Source organism: Procambarus clarkii, chromosome 17 (genome assembly GCF_040958095.1).
Source record: "Procambarus clarkii isolate CNS0578487 chromosome 17, FALCON_Pclarkii_2.0, whole genome shotgun sequence".
Lineage (NCBI taxonomy): Eukaryota > Metazoa > Arthropoda > Malacostraca > Decapoda > Cambaridae > Procambarus > Procambarus clarkii.
Window position 1 is genome coordinate 48,565,255 of NC_091166.1, and position 14,287 is coordinate 48,579,541.

A 14,287-nucleotide genomic window follows, 5' to 3' on the forward strand; every position below is an offset into this window, starting at 1 on the left:
AGTGCTTTGGTTACAAGTCAAAATGGATCCTGACTATTAGGCCTTGTACTGTAGTGCAGTTCTGGCTATTAGGTACTGTGTGTGTGATTATATATATATTTGTTTATTTTAATACATGCATAAACACACAGTACTCATCAAAAGTATGCACCACCCTGCTCAACATAGCGCATACCTATAGAACATAAAAAATTATGGTCTTGTGGTTGGAAGATTGTAAACAGACGTATGCGCTGGGCACATGTCATTGTGGTGTGCGCTACCAAGGTGGTAGCGCAAGCGAACAGTTATGTTGCTCAACTCGCTTTGGCACCATGCTGTGTTTTATTACAGATAACAGTGCTCTTGATGGTATTGTTCTTTTGGCGCCTATCAAGGAACTAAGCAGAGAAATCATTACTCAGATCAATGCTTTAAAGAAAGCAGGCTACCAAATTAAGGACATAAGTTAATTGGTGGATGTAACCAAGTTGACATGAAGCATTGTGTGCATTTCCAAGGGGAAAAATGATGGTGACATGATATTACAGAAACATTGGTCTGATCATCCCAGGAAGATGGCTCCAAGATCTGTGAACGTTCTAAAATGTTCATTGGAGAATAGTTTCCTTCATGTTACAGCAAGGATTGGCCTTGCTGTAGATGCATACATAGTTACCTACACTGTGTGTGTGTGTCTTATGTATGTATGTGTGTGTGTGTGTATGTATGTATGTATGTATGTATGTATGTATGTATGTATGTATGTATGTATGTATGTATGTATGTATGCATGTGTATGTGTGTGTGTGTATATGTATGTATGTATGTTGTACTTAATAGCCGGAATGCACTACTTGGCCTATTATGCAAGGACTGAATTTTCCTGAAGTTATATATTTTTCTAAATTTTTCTTATGTAATAAATCTTTCCATTATATTATATATGTTTTTTTTTATTTCAGTTAAAACTAACATAAATATAGGACCAAACATAACCAAGTCAGTAATTAACGTTCCTAATACAATATAATACTGTAATAATAATTCATATAAACCCATTTGAATTTTGGTTAATAACAAAAATCACTGCCTAATAGGCTAATTGGACCTTGCATAATAGATCAAGTAGTACATTCTGGTTATTAGGTACAATATATATACATATTCATGCATGCTGTGAATACCGAGGTGCATTTTGTATTTTACCTCCTGGAATAACTTTGTCTTTGATAACTTGATTAAATGTGAGATATCCATGCAAAATGGTTATTGCTCATGTCAGTGACTACCTTGTTCTAGCAGTATTTTTTTGTAATTTGCTTATCTTTTGTATGCCTTCTCCAGCCATACTGTAGGTTAGCTCATACACAACATCCTTCACACATGCCATAATATATGCACATTCCCATAGAGTTCTCCACTCAAACACCATCATTTGCTGCAGAACCTTTCCCTTCTGTTTTACCTTCATTTTTAATGTGCAGTTACCTCAAAAAACTATTTGTGATTGTTTTATCTATATCCTTTTCTTTGTTCAAAACTCAAGTCTCCCATTGAGGTATTGTATTCATTCATTTATTTATTTTATGATAGCTATATTCCCCTGATTTTCTCTATCATTACTGTCTGACACCTCGTTTCTATGAGGAACCTCCCATCCTTGAAGGAGCAACCACATGTAGAATCTCATTCAATGCCTTAAAGTGTTAAGGTAATCTTGATGGAGCACCTGAATTTTTTGTCAAAGAATTCTACATGCTGGTTTGGCTGTCATAATAGTGAAGAAGTAGTTATGACTTGCTAGCACTTGGAAATGAGAATGTATGGAATGAATGTTGACTGGCCTGACGGCTGAGTGGACAGCACTTCGGATTTGTAGTCCTGAGGTTCTGGGTTCGATCCCTGGTGAAGATGGAAACAAATGTGCAGTTTCTTTCACCCTGATACCTCTGTTTTCACCTAGCAGTAAATAGGTACCTGGTAGACAGCTGCTACGGGCTGTTTCTTGGGGGTGTCTAACAAAAAGGAGGCCTGATCAAGGACCAGGCCACAGTGACGCTAAGCCCCAAAATCATCTCAAGATAACCTCAAGAAGATACTCTCAGAAAGCACATACAGTTGAGGAAGTACGAGTGACGAAACAAAGATAGAAAAGCACAAATGTGCAACTAAAGTTTAAAGAATAGCAAAGTTTTAGTACGTTCAGGGGCAATATGGAGGTGGAGCTGAAATGGACCACCAAGTGCCACCAGAGTAACTAGCCAAGGAACTATCAGTTAAGTAAGGTATTTCCTTTTATATCCACTGTGGTGGTACTTCCACAAAGGACTGAGACCAACCAGTCTACAACTTATTTCTGATACACTTCCCCTGGCTGTATCAACTTTCTCATCTGTACAATGATTTGAAACCCAGGTTCAGTTAATTTATAGTGTAAGTTGCACAGGTTATTTTAGCAAACTTTGCTGCACATGAGGGGTTACTTTTATGTATACTTTTAGGTAATACTGTACTTTTAAGCTATTTCTCAGTGTAGTATGATTAAATACATTATCTTACACGTTTGAGCCCTTTTTTTATTTTAACAAATTTATTGTTCTTGGTAATTGTGTGAACAAATGTTACTTGGAAATGTTTTCATCCATTTAATATTTATTTGGATGTAATTAGTAAATGTGGTACTGTTGACTTATTTCTGGGATTAAAATATTTGAAATACTGTACAGTTTGTATACATGGCACATGCGCGCACACTCCTCACGAACATAACACACGTATACTGCACATGAAAACTGCACATCACACAGAAACATGCACATGCAAGGTATTTTTTATTTTATAACTTTTTGATAGTAATTTTTATTTCATGATCTAATTTCTAATTTATCATACCATAATAGGCTTGCATGTAGGAAGGGTTTTGTAGGATTCTATATAGTCCTTTAGATCCTGGGAAAACTACCATAATTGAGTACTAGCACTTTTTTTCATTAAATTCTCATGGAGATAATTTTGTAACTATATAATAAATATTAAAACACATTGGCTCTGTATAATAATGTCATGAGCTATTTAATTCAAATTTAAGTTTACCCATGTTTGTCTGGATATTTCTTCTCATCGAGATTATTCAAAATGTTATATAGGTATCTAAATATAACTACCAGGCATGAACTGCAATAATTTTTGTTTGCAGATCTACTGTATCAGTAATTTATGTATGTCTTAAAATGCTAAAAGCTGACATCCTTAATGGTGTCTTGCTTTGTTTTCCCCAAGCAAGATTGGTGAGTTTAGCCTCTGGGGCTTCACAATGGGAAGAGTAGCAGGTTTGATGCCCTCTTTGCAAATGCTACCCCTCACTAATCCTGCCTGGATGCATTTTATGAATTTGAGCCTCACAGATGGGAAATGCAACGCATTACCCTTCACTCATGGTGTTTCATATGTCTCTAGATTGTTATATTAGATTTATTATGTTTACATGCATCAGGAAATATATTACAAAAAATTTCCATCTTGTATTCTATTTGTATATTTATGTAAATATTTGACCTTTCCCCCCCTGAAGTGTAGAAATTAAATTTGTATTTGTTTATTGTAGGTACATGTGTGTGTACCCTATGTGAACCAGGGATTAAAACATGACTAAAAGAAATAGTACTGCAATTTGAAATACCTGTAAACTAACCTCCAAATATGTCACTAAATATAACAAAATCTTTGTATGATGAACCTGTGCTGTACAGTTCTGTATTAATTGCCATGTGTTGTCTGATGTTAGCAGTTATCAGCTTGGATGAATAGAACACTTATGAAATGCCAGTCAGTGTTATCATGGTTTGTAGGCATTTTCGTGCTATCAAGCATTGCTCTCGCTCTCAATTTCTGATACTTTCTCACCCTTTATTTCTTTCACGTAGTGTGCATGTGACTTATGTGTTTCTGTTCTCGTATTGGCATCCTTGGTGATATTTAGCACCCTCTGATTATTCTTCACACCTGGTGCTACATAACCTTCCCGGTTTGGTGCCTTCTTTAGATAATTACTTACTTAGTGTGCATGTACAAATTGAATATAAAATTTATTTAGCTAAGCAAGTTACAGCACTGATGAGCTAGTTACATTTTTTAGTATAAGCTAACTCAATGGATTACCCAAGTCTGTTTATCCCTGTATGTCTTTATTCCTCCCTTCCTATTTTCCTTATTTCTATTCTCCCTCCTTATTTTCCTTCTTCGTATTCTCCCTCCCTGTCATTTCCCATTCTCCTTACTATTTTCCCATTCTCTCCCTCCCTCATACTTCCACCTCTGAATTCACTGTTATTTAAACTAATGCTGAAGTGTCTAGACTAAGCACTGAACATTTCACATTCACAGACCTCGTGAAAGAGTGGCATTGGTGGTAATGCCCTCCTTCGAGGGGCATTAGAACGACTCCGACATTCCCCCTCCCCCCTATGACTCCCGATAAAATGATAATTAATCCTGGAAAGTTTAATGAGGCCAGCCCCAAGAGTCTAGCCACCAACCTCGGGCAGACAGGCATTCTCTTTCATATAGATTAATGTCTTCACAAATTATGTGAGAATACTTAGTTGTTGCTCTGTCAAATTGTTTGTTATAACTGTTATACTTGTGAATATGGTATAATGTAATGACAGTAATGGTTGTAAATATAAGGTTGTCTGGGGCGTTGTTACTGTGCAAGGTCGGGTGGGCTCCTGCCTCCTCCCTTCCTCACATATGCCTTTCACCTCCCCCCCTCCACTATTACTTCTTTCCCTCTCCCCATCCACCATTTCTTTCTGCCTCCTCCCTCCACCATTTCTTCTTTGTCCTTCCCCCAAACAATGGGCATTTAATAGCAGTATAAAGACTCGGAATATAAAAATTGATCAATCTACAGTATAGACATTTTCAAATCTTGCAAGAAGACATTATGAGAAGGTAGCCTCGTAACACCTGAGGGATCCTCGGAGGACTGGAGCCAGATTAGGAAGTTTTCGGGTGTGTTCGTATTGCTCGCCTTATTTGTTTCTTGGCTCCGCTAAAACTGCTTGTAATGCGTTACTGAGGAAACCTTGAGCCTTGTGGTTTACTGAACCGGTAATAGTGAAAGGTGTGTAGAAATCCGTTAGATCATTGGCTGCTTTTGTCTGCTGCTGCTGAGGGTCACCTGTGTGTGTGTACCTGCCTAAATGTGCCTGTGGCTAGTGCTGCTTCTCCTGGGCCTCGCCTTTTCATGTTTTGAAATTTTTGGTACATAGATTCCCATTCTTCATTTATCGTGCTGTTGTCTACTCTGGAATTTGTGTTGTCTTTGTATAAATAATCTGTCCATCTTGTTTATTCCGGTTGGTTGTTTACTATACACGTTGAAGAAGTGTTTCCTTTCGGCCTTAATTAGCCTTTCAAACCTCCAGTTTCCAGCTATTGCTCTTACTGGCCACCTTGTTCATCTTTTTAAGAGACTGGGATATTGGCCAGACAAATTATGCTCCCCCCCCCCTCCCCCCTCGACGTGCGCTCTTTTTTCTCTCTCTCTCTCTCACTCTCTCACACACACAACAGAACTCCAACCTGTTGAGAGGCGGGACTTTTTTTTTTTTTTTTTTTCTCCTCTCTTTTCTTTTCTCTCTTTCGCTTTTTTCTTTCTGTTTTTCCTCCTTTTTCCTTGTTCTTTTCTTTTCTGCTTTCTCCCCATCTCAGTTTCTCTCCCCTTCCCTGTCTCTTCTCTCAGACACTTTATTAACATGAAGCACTGAAACTGAAAAAAACACTGGAAAATGCAACCTCTATTTCAGAATTGACTTCGTGAAAATCACAGTTGCTGTCTTTAGATGCTGATATTTCTTAGTGTGGAACTGGGGCTAACCTCGACTGGTCTATGACACTCCCATACCCCAATTTTAAGAAATATTGGCATCTATAACAAACCCTCTGAAATTTTCTTATGTCTGAAATAATATCGGGGATGTGTTTTCCATAGAGTTTTAGGAGTTTTACCATGCTGCATTTTCATGGTTTACTCAATGAATGTGAATCCTTTTGAGTTAAATTATTACATTTTCTGAGATGCCGAAAGAGGGGAGGATATTGGGGAGATAGATGGAGTAGGGAGGATGTGGGAGAGAGACCCGGGTGCAGCCCGGTAATCCGTCTAGTACAATATGCATGCGTGACGTCACAAGACGTGACTTCAAAATGCAAGAACAATCTCTGTGAAATAGGAAAATAATGTTATAAACGAGGGGTCCCGGGATATATACCTGGGGAACTCCTCTTAGAACGGGTTCCTTCTGGCGTGTTATTCCTTATGTTTACACTGTTGATGCATCCTTTGGTATCCCTCCCGCTACCATGCGCCGTTGTCTTTCGTGGTTTGTCCTCGTGTAATCCACCCATATGAAGTTCTGTGCTGATGGTACTAGTTGTATGTGAAGTTTGTGAGGCAGCGAGGACTTGGGAGTTGACGAACACCTGGGAATTCTGTTGGGCTTCCCTCTCCGCCTCTGTCATGTACTCAAGGCCGCTTACGCCTCCCGGGTGTTGCAATTATGCATGATTTACCTGAGGGCCACTAACAATAGTGGCCTCGACGAGGACAGGAAGCCGGAGATTTGTCAAAGGTCCCCCTATTTGCCTTGATTTAAGATCTCGTATAGCTTTTGTAAGATATACGTAAGATCTTGTCAACATGGAAGGTTTTAACTTGCTGGGAAATATCAATAAATTAGTTACGATAATGCGTCATGTATTTAATAAGGCATGCAAATGATATGATGTAATGTGTCAAAGAAAGGTGCATTGTGAGCGTATAGTTTTCTTGGCACACCTTGAGGTGGTTCCAAGGTTCATTGTTTACGGGGCTTGGTCTATGACTAAGCCTCCTAGCTTAGGTGGTCTGCTCAACTAAGCTGTTAAACGTCGCTTCTCACAGCCTGACTTAAGAATTATAGCTGGGTTGATCAGATATCCTTAGGAGAAAAATAAATGTTCATCCAGTGCCTGTGAAGCTAATTTAAATTTTGCCCCGAGGGGGGAGTTTATTGGGCAGCGTCACTCATCCTGTGAGTGGACACACCGCCATAGTGACAGTATTGGGCAGTGTCCCTCATCCTGTGAGTGGACACACCGCCATAGTGACAGTATTGGGCAGTGCCCCTCATCCTGTGAGTGGACACACCGCCATAGTGACAGTATTGGGCAGTGCCCCTCATCCTGTGAGTGGACACACCGCCATAGCAGCATGTACAACACTCCCCAATAGGAAGAAAACCCGCTGGTTTGTTGATCCTGGCATTTGTACCCAGACACAGCTGGGACTTGTTTAACTGTCTCAAGTGAACAGCTTATCAAACAAGAAGATTAACATTTGTCAACCCTTAAGCACTTACCTTATCTTGCGGGTGCAAAATGGGGAAATCTTTTAAGAACAGTATCTATATTTGACAAATAGTATTTTCCTAACTCGAGCAATGTGGGGTTTATTATTTTACACATATTCGTGAAGCTAATGTTCTTTGAAAACATTGATTTCATAGAGTTATAATGTTTCATCCGTCGTAGTAAGAATAAAGATATTTAGCAGTCACTGTATAGAGTGTCTCGGACCTCTACAGGCATGGAGACTTAGTGTCAGTGTTTGGGTAGTACACCCACCCACGCTCCCTCCCTCCCTTCCCCACCCCTGGACACGGCAACATGTATCCACCCCCAAGGACACGGCAACATGTATCCACCCCCAAGGACACGGCAACATGCATCCACCCCCAAGGACACGGCAACATGTATCCATCCCCAAGGACACGGCAACATGCATCCACCCCCAAGGACACGGCAATATGTATCCACCTCAAGGACAGGGCAACATGCATCCACCCACACCCCTCCCCCACCTGCAACACGGCAACATGCACCCTGCATTGCCTTTCATCGTAACATTCTCACACACACACACCAGCAGCATCAGACCCTGGAGGTATGAGCTTCCCAGGAAAGAATTAAAACTGACATTGGCAGATGGCCGGACACGAACACCACATACACAGTGTCCCGACAGAATAGAATGCACATGGTAGACGACGATTGAAATTGAAATAAGTTTATTGAGGTATAAATACACACAAAGATAGCTCAAGTTATTCTCACCCCCGTTCAATACAACTTGTTCATACATATATAGACACACATCATAAACAATAATTATATTACCGAACATTCTGAGTGATGAACATACATTTGTTCCTTTACATTAGACGACGATAGAGTATTTAGGACGGGTGTTGTGGGAGAGGAGGGCGCAGGTAAAAAAAAAATTATGTACCGGACTGAGCCAGAGGGGGGGGGGGGGGGATATACAATAGAAAACATGAGCATGAGTGTAGTTAACAAATGGAATAAAAAAAGAATGCGCCGAGAAGTGAAGATGGCAGAGCCCATATGTCTATAAACGTATACATTAGTTGAAGGGCGGGATTTAAGCACTCTTGCACGTCCCCCGCAAGTACATCTAGGTGAGTACCTCTACATCTCACATGAAGGTTACTCAGGCTAACCTTGATATTCTATTGGATAAATTAAACAAAATTTAATTTACCTTAGTTTATTTTAAAAGTACACGTATGTTAAATGTTTTCTGTGAAACGCGTTTGTGTAACACACTCAACCGGTTAATTCTTGCTCATCTTTAATATTCTCGATAAAACTGGAAATGGTGAAACTAGTTTTTATGTTCATTTTTTGTGTGGGGGTGACTGCCGCAGTGTACCATCATCAGGGTGGACCTGCGACCAACAGGTACACAGTAATATTATTGCTTTATGTTTAGAGTTAAGGGAGGCGTTTGTTATGTCGGTGCCTCGCCTCGACACAGGCGGGCATATTGTCGCATTAAACAATAAAGTATGAGGAGATATTGGAGTGGGAGTGATGCCAGCCGCTCACGGCAACACTGGAGTACGTCGCCACCAGTATAATGGGAAGCAGTCTCCAGGTGGTGCCTGCGGCCCGTCTCACAGCCTGTGTTGTGTCTCCAGGTGGTGCCTGCGGCCCGTCTCACAGCCTGTGTTGTGTCTCCAGGTGGTGCCTGCGGCCCGTCTCACAGCCTGTGTTGTGTCTCCAGGTGGTGTCTGCGGCCTGTCTCACAGCCTGTGTTGTGTCTCCAGGTGGTGCCTGCGGCCCGTCTCTCACAGCCTGTGTTGTGTCTCCAGGTGGTGCCTGCGGCCCGTCTCTCACAGCCTGTGTTGTGTCTCCAGGTGGTGCCTGCGGGCCGTCTCTCTCAGCCTGTGTTGTGTCTCCAGGTGGTGCCTGCGGCCCGTCTCTCTCAGCCTGTGTTGTGTCTCCAGGAGGTGTCTGCGGCCTGTCTCTCAGCCTGTGTTGTGTCTCCAGGTGGTGCCTGCGGCCCGTCTCACAGCCTGTGTTGTGTCTCCAGGTGGTGCCTGCGGGCCGTCTCTCTCAGCCAGTGTTGTGTCTCCAGGTGGTGTCTGCGGCCTGTCTCTCAGCCTGTGTTGTGTCTCCAGGTGGTGCCTGCGGGCCGTCTCTCTCAGCCTGTGTTGTGTCTCCAGGTGGTGTCTGCGGCCTGTCTCTCAGCCTGTGTTGTGTCTCCAGGTGGTGCCTGCGGCCCGTCTCACAGCCTGTGTTGTGTCTCCAGGTGGTGCCTGCGGCCCGTCTCACAGCCTGTGTTGTGTCTCCAGGTGGTGCCTGCGGCCCGTCTCACAGCCTGTGTTGTGTCTCCAGGTGGTGCCTGCGGCCCGTCTCACAGCCTGTGTTGTGTCTCCATGTGGTACCTGCGGGCCGTCTCTCTCAGCCTGTGTTGTGTCTCCAGGTGGTGTCTGCGGCCTGTCTCTCAGCCTGTGTTGTGTCTCCAGGTGGTGCCTGCGGCCCGTCTCACAGCCTGTGTTGTGTCTCCAGGTGGTGCCTGCGGCCCGTCTCACAGCCTGTGTTGTGTCTCCAGGTGGTGCCTGCGGCCCGTCTCTCACAGTCTGTGTTTTCCCACTTTCTTCCAATCTTCACCTTTTGGCTTTCTCAGCATTATTTGTTTTCCTTGAGCTCTCTGTTAACAAAAGTAATAGGTTAAAAAATGCCCCTTAGAAAATATTTCTCATATGCGAGAAGGTTTGTATTTCTCAAAATTACCTGCATATGCTGCATTTCTCACTGGTCTCTTATGTCGCATTTTTCCCCTGCTGTATTATTGAAACTCCTGCTTAACAGAACACGTTTCCCGACTCCTGCTTAAAGTTTTTTTTTAAAGTTGTTCAATGTCAACAAATCTTTTTTGACTAGTTGTATTTGAAAAGGGCTGCAATTGTTCCAAGCTTCAGTATTGCAGCCTAAATAGAAAAGGAGAATTTATTTTTTTCAACGACTTTTACACATTTTCAATAAGACTACAACCACAAGTTTCAAATGAAATAATTTCTATGACACTCATCTATCACATTAGTATATAATAAAGGATATGATTTCAGCAGATTTTCCAAATTATGTTTAGTTTTACTAATACAAATAGTCAAAGCTCCCCCCAAAAATTATGCAAATATATCATGTTGATTACTATTATAAAATCAATAAATTAACTTTGGAAACAAATTTCGGAATCATATTGTAGAAACCTAAACTCTACATATAAGGTGTAAGTTTCATGTTAATTGAATGAAAGAGTTATGTGAACGTTTATGTTACTTGAAAATAAATAAATTTTTGCTATATTTGGAACTGATGCCCCCTTAACTGTTAACGGCGCATGTTAGCTGTTGTTAATGATTTGCCGAGTATTAATGTAATGGACGGTCGAATTCTCTTTACGTGCTTGTTTTTTTTTTATTTCAAACGTGATTTGTGTGGAGGTGTTGCCGGGGAGGGAGGAGGTCTGGAGCCGCGCTGCCACAAGAACACCACGTCAACATCAGCAGGAGGGGGAAGGGGGGTGTTTCTTCACCCAGCGCCACCTGGGTCTTTCCCGGGAACCTTTACCCGCCTAGTTGTCCACACTCCACCACCTACCTGCCTGCCTCCAGTACCTCACTCCACCACCTACCTTGGAGAGGGCTGGTGGTGGGGAGGGCTGGAAGCGGGGAAAGGGCCGATGGTGGGGAGGGCTGGAAGCGGGGAAAGGGCTGGTGGTGGGGAGGGCTGGAAGCGGAGAAAGGGCTGGTGGTGGGGAGGGCTGGAAGCGGAGAAAGGGCTGGAAGCGGGGAAAGAGCCGGTGGTGGGGAGGGCTGGAAGCGGAGAAAGGGCCGGTGGTGGGGAGGGGGCCACGTGTAGCAGCATTGTACAGCTCCTTGACCCGTTTATACAACAGTGAAAGTGACTCTAGCATTGTGTTGGCCGCCTCCCGCCCTCCCCTCGCACTCTTCTAGAACAAAAATTAACGAAAACACTCACTGTGGCAGTTTAATATTTGTACATTTTTTACTCAAGAATGATAGGCCTCCTTTTTATGGTTGGTTTGTTAACGTGGTGATGGGGGACCTGTGTCCATCCATGACGGTCCTTGGAAGACAAATATGGGTTACTTAGGTGAGAGTGACAGCGGGTGTTGCATTTCTTATTACAGCTAAGGTTTTCCTGTTCATTCTTCCTTCCTTCCTTCGGTTTGTCCATCCACATGTGCATCGTATCATCCGACAATCTATCCAACCATGACTGTTCTAGAGTATACCATTAATCTAGAGAAATGTACAAAATTGTTTTATACTTCTTAATTCTTCCTTCGCCATAAACTATTCCTTAATCTTGTCCCTTGACTTTCCAACTTTCCATTTATTCACTATTCCTTCACATGTGTTTGTGTGTCTTTATTGCTGCAGCCAGACAGAGCTGCTCAAGTGGTGGGTTGTATGTGTAATGTTCAGCCACATTCTTGTGACTACTGTCTGCAACGAAGCTATTTATAAATTAATCACATTGACTCTTCCCAACATCATTCCTTCCAACCGAGACACAATAGGTTTATTTCGTTACCAGACAAAAGTCCATCCTGTTCACCGTTACCTGTACCAACCCCCAGGAAAACAAGCCCTCACCTATTGCGTACATCCCTTGAACAAGAGATCCTGTCTACATATCTTCACAAGCATCCAAATCAAAATTTTCCTACTTTTTTGAGCCGCTTCGTCGCCTCCTGCTGGATCCCTGCTTAAATTACCCGTCAAGGCAGTCGGGCGAGCTGCTAGCCTCCACGAACGTGGTCTTCCAGTATAGAGAATGCATTGATCTTCACAAAAGGTACCGAAGGACTCTTCACGGCCTTCTTAAAACCCCTTACCTATTTATCGGTAGTTCACCTGTAGTTTACATGTACTGTAGTCGGTTTCAAGAGTTCGTCTATTCCCTAAGACCTTGGGGCCAGGCTTGTCTTGTGATAACTTGATCTTAAAGGCTATTGCTGGGAGTAACTAACAAGCGCACATGTCCATTATAGCCCTGTTAGTTCGGCACTTCCTGCAGGAACTTGTCCAATTGTCTCTTAAACACTATCCTCCCCTCACCTTTTTTCTGTCAAGAAGATGGAGAGGTGTAGGTGAAAGAAAATAGTTTTGAATGTGGAATATTGAGTAAGTTATGATAGCAGGAGCGCTGCCCGCCGCGAGAGGCGCACAATGGGCTCAGGGACTGAACCACACAATTCATTAGCTAAGCAAGTTACAGTCTTGATGAGCTAGTTACAAAATTCAATGCACATCGTCACATCAATAATGGGCTCGAGACCAACCACAAGTACAGTTTCTAAATTAAGCAACTGACATATGTGGAGAGCTAGTGTCACAATTGATATGTTTGTCCTGCACACCGCACCCCCCTCCTCCCCCCCCCCATCCAGTGGGCAGCGGTTTATAGGTTACAATCACTTAGTTACTACCTACAGTTAGCAAACTGGATATTTGGCTAAAATTTCTGGTAGCAGATCATTTTGAACTTAAAATAGAACCCATGAAAATAAACCCACACCAGAAATAAATATATCTTTGATATCCCCAGAGTCAGGCTAAATTTGTGCAAACACTCCATGCAAATAAAAGGGCCCGGTCTTGGGAACTCACTCCCTGATGAATAAAAATGTTCCAACCTATACCTTTTTCAAAAGTAAAACCAAAGAGTATCTAATTACATCCTATTAGTTTCCTATCTTGTGCTTCAAACTCACACTGTTCTTGTACTATCCATTTATTATTAAAATTAAATTTATTTGAATAGCCCCTCTCGCTTGATATTTTTTTTAGACCTATTACCAGCATTTATGCTTGCACATCAGTGAGCTTGTGATCTGAGAATTGTAATGTCCCTGATTATGTCTTCATTGTTTGTGAAGATCAGATCTAGAATATTGTCGGCCCTAGTTGGCTCTGTTATCTGCTGGTTGAGTCAAAATTTATCACAGAATCTAAGTAGTTCTCTGACCTGTGGTATGTTTCCAGATATATTCCTCGGTATAATAATATTGTTTGCTATTCTCCATCTTAGGTTGGGCAGGTTGAAGTCTCCTAGGAAGATAATATCTGACATTATGTTTGCTAGATTATCAAGGCTATTTTCTATTTTGTTTATCTGTTCTGTGAATTCTTCAACCGTTCCATATGGCGCTTTGTCTAATCAGAATAATTATATCTAAAAATAGAGATATTTTTACTCCCAGTACCTCAACCACCTCCCCCTCCCGTTCCAGCCCGTTGTTGTCGTGAGGGAGCTTGGTGGACGGGCTGCCTGAGTGTGATGCTCCATGAGTCCTCTGTCCTTTTGAAGCCTTATGCTCCTGCTGCCGTCTTCACTAATTTGCTGGATGTCTTTTTCTGTTCCTTATGATTCATTTTTCATCCCCCCCCTCTCCCTCTACACCTTTCTGAGTGTTATTTCTCGCCGATTTTTTGCCATTCTTGATTATTCTTTCAGATGCCTTTTGTTTTGACGTCGGCCGGGTGTTTGGGGATGCACACTCTCTCACCCGTAAAACTGTGATACCAGACGTTGTTGAGCAAGGGAACGCTTTTATTGTTAATCTTTGCCTTTGTTGCTGAGCCCGATCTCGACGGACTGACGGTTCTTAAGGTGGCGATTCCAGGGCGTATACCCATGATGTTCCCCTGGGGGGGCCTCGTCTTGTCGGATGTTATATCCTCTAATTTTGGCTCCCTGGTGGGTATAGGGGCTTATTAGTGGAGGAAATTTGTGCTTGTTCGTTTATATGCCGATATCTGAAACCCTTTTTAACTTCTCAGACTCGTGGGGTGGGCGACCAGGCCCCCGAGTCGGACTGTGATAGAAGGCCGGGCTCTGTAGCCCCCGCTACATTGGGCCC